Here is a 4,133-nt window from a genome sequence, read left to right on the forward strand (position 1 = left end):
ACAGTTTAAGAGGTTGCCAATTGGTAACCTCTTTTTAGTTCGGGATCTTGAAATAGAACTAGTAAATTAACATTCTTCTGTACGGTTAAGCTCTTTCCACTCTGAAAATAACTGTTAAACAACAAACCCTTGTTAAAGAACAATTCGTGTGTTCTGTTAACATCATTTCAAGTGAAAGATTATGCTTGGTGGAATGTAATCGGGGTTGAAAAACGCATCATCACATTGACAGGAAACAACTATCGAAGCCATTTAAAGTCAGTCAACTATTTACGAAATAATACGCGTACATAACATTAATCGCGGTTCAATGTTATTTTGCAGCGCGCAATTCCTGTTTGGGTTGGCGCATTAATTTTATCACATAGTTATCCGTATTTAACGCATTATCTACCATATTCGATCAGTTTTATCGTAATTTCAAAGGTAACACTGACACTCATAATGTATCATATCTGTTTTTGTGTGCGTATATATTGTTTAAACTACCATATCCTAACACATTTTTGACGTGCCTCAATTGTTTAAATTCATATCTCATTTTTATATTCGAATTTGATTCAACACGAGAATACCTCGGCTTCGTTAATGGCGCTTCCCAAACATGTTCACATTCATAACTCCACACAGTCTTTGATTCTGTTTTATGTTTTGGCAGTTGATATAGAAAAATTTACGTAAACTTTTACTTAGCTAAATGTGTGTCTTGAAGATGAACATAGCGATACAAACCTTAGATTGCCCATCTGAACCTATTGTCTACGCATGTTTCATCCACACCTCGTCAGCCTGCAGATTCTAGAACAGTATCAATTAAATACGATTGTGTATGAGCGTGACATTCTTTCATATTTTAATGATACGAAACAGCTTTTGCTTTGACGTTTTTAAAACAGCTTACAATTCATACATTTCACGTACACTACACCTACCAAACCACTCTGATGCGTGTTTAAATAAAATGCAATTCCGGATTTAAAGTGACTTACAACGGTAATTTATAGTGCTTTGTTAATGGTATAGCGGCACGTAAATAATATGACGTGGTAACTTAGATTGCCACAGTTGATTCAACACATGGCTCTACTTGTGTGATAAGAAATTAACTGTCTACTCAACAAAATCATTCTGGAAAGCAGCTTAAAGAGTTGCAGTCGCTTAGAATAGTCTGAATTATTTACATAGATAAATACCATAAAATGTATACTGATAAATAATGAAGACAATACATTTAATTAATGTTCACGTAAGGGAACATTTGCGATGTTAATAGACCCAAATCGTAATTGTCTAGTCGGCTTTTTCGTTAGGCTACGATTCTTAAGTGTCTACTGAAAAGTGTCTGTGTGTAGTATTCATATAGAATATTAATGCTAACTTTAAATAAATATATCAACCGCGCTCTTAGAAAAGGAAGCGTAATACAGTTGTGTAAATGACTTCCTAAATTAGCCTGTGCATTAATCACAGGCTATTTAGGGACAATATTTTCTGTTTTTATGGAGTTTGTGTTTCATGGAAGTCTCTTATTTAGGCGGAAAGTGTCGTCCCTGAATATCTTGTGTAGACTGCACATGCTAATCTGGGACGACACTTTTCGCACGTACACGTACAATTAAGCACTTATTCTCAGAATGCTGCTAAAAAAGATCTTTTAAGAAGGATGAACCCACACAATCAAGCGGGATGGAAAACAACATATTGGTTAAGATTAAAAAAGAAACAGATCTTTAATACATAGTTATACATACATTAAGTAATTCATTTTTTCCATAATATAAAATACAAATCGCTAAGAACACTCAATATGTTTATTTTATAGAATTGTATATGCTCAATATTTATATGGCTAAACATTTCTATACTGTGTTCTTTTTAAAACGAACGTGTGGGTGTTTATAATGTTACATGTCTGGTCAGCCCTTATTTTGTAACATTGGTCAAATAACTCGTACGTGTTCTACATCTAAAGGCACTACATTGTTTCTTCTACAAAGTAAACGAGACAGTAAAAATCTCAAGTTAAAGAAACTCGTCAAGTGCATTTGGGATGTCGTACTAAACGCTGTACGAGTATCTAGTTATAGACGCACACACGCGAAACATATATGTATCATGCATAATACTTGAAAAAATGCCAAGTACTTGTTGCGACTGAATATATGAATGTTTAAAACAACGCGCATCGTAATATTGTACTAGTAATTTCGTCTAAAGATGTGTGACACATGCACAAAGTCCAGTTAAGAAACATACTGAGCGCAATATTTCCAAAGAGCCACATTTTATCAAAACAAGTTTGATTCCAACCAAACAATCGGACTAATTGATTCCTTTTTCTCCGATACCAGTTACTTATTATGAAGAAAACTATAAGTTCGTGTACCTCAAATTTAACTCTGACTGCAATTATATGTCTAGAGTTATATTGTAACTTATGTACTTGTTAGGTCGCCATGACGTAGTGGAAATTATGTCCGCGTAGCAACAGGGATTTCAGGGGTTTGATCACCACTGTGAGAGCGTTCTTTAAATCTTCCTGAAAGAACCAAGTACTGGTTCTTGCCCAGCAAACGAATTTGAGAGCGTTTCAAATAAAAATTCGGCTTTCGATGCAATCGATCTAAAATGAAAAGGTTTTAACTAATTCACAATGAATATTTAACAGTCAAATGACATTGCGCATAAGCTAATCAGGGACGACACTTTCCGCCTAAATTGGATTTTTGCTAAGAAGAGACTTCATTTAAACGAAATATGTCATAAAGCGGAAAGTGTCACCCCTGATTAGCCTGTGCGGATTGCACAGGCTTATCTGGGACGACACTTAACACACATGCAGTCTGCACAGTTTTCTCAGAACACAACTCATTTGTATAGATTATCAAGCCGGTTTTGCTCTTCTAATGTATTACTAATGATCACCATTGACAAACGTGCTACTCACAGACGTTTAGTGAAAGCTTCAATATTTTTCAGATGCATTAGCTGTGTGACAGTTATTGTGATGCTTACGCCAATACATCAAGGGCACGCATATGCTATCGTTTAATGCAGTTTTTATAATCATATACAAACAGGTAAAGCGATTATACAAGCATAAAGTGATGGTTGAGCATGTCTTTTCCATGACATATATAATCATACTGCTCTGCATCTGAAATTTACCCATTCAATATATGATAGAGAGTATCGACAAGTGCATACAATTTAGTCATACATTGTGTTAGTTCAAAGATTAAAGTGAATTTTGATATTGAAACAAACACTGTCAGAAAATGTTAACTTTGTCGACTTTTTATTCGAAAGCGTGCATTTTCTTTATGTTTTAAATTAACTGTTGTAATGATATATTAAATTTGCGAATATATATATATATATATATATATATATATATATATATATATATATATATATATAATTATACTCAATATATAGTTGATCGATATAACTATAAGTACAGTAAGTTATTGACATACAAATATTCATTATGTTTTCGTTAATACTAATTAGTCTATGAAAATACACTGAGGACACCATATATCACATTATGAAATCGATCATCAATCGCTCCAGCCAAACAATCCATGATACGAGCAGTTAATTTTGTTAGAGCATCTTAACATAATCCGTAAAGACACCTTTACCATAAATAATAGTGATCACCATTATTTATTTATCACATAGTTTGCTTAAAATTGAACTTGCTGATTATAACGTTTATCACACACGTTGAAAGAAACACAAATCATTTTAGTGTATGGAAATATTTAAACAAATATTGCGACTTGAAAAATGTGATCAGATGTGCGTCAAAAGTCAAATACATAAACAACGATACAATGTAAATTATTATATAGTAATTAAGCTTCTGTTTGTCAAGGCGTCTGAAGTTTGCAAATTGCCTTATGGTGACATTATTCCTAACGCAGAGTGTGTTCGTATTTATAATTGCACAGGAAGCAACATGATACACTTGTATAAGTTAAGTATTGAAAGAAAAATTGATAGTTTTGGTTGATACAATGATATAATCATTACATTGCAAAACAAGTTGAAAGCTTCCGAATTGTCCTCAATCAATGACATACATATAACATAGCCTTTTGAAATGGTGCGTATATGTACAATGC

This window comes from Dreissena polymorpha, chromosome 9 (assembly GCF_020536995.1).
Source record: "Dreissena polymorpha isolate Duluth1 chromosome 9, UMN_Dpol_1.0, whole genome shotgun sequence".
NCBI classification, from domain to species: Eukaryota; Metazoa; Mollusca; class Bivalvia; order Myida; family Dreissenidae; genus Dreissena; species Dreissena polymorpha.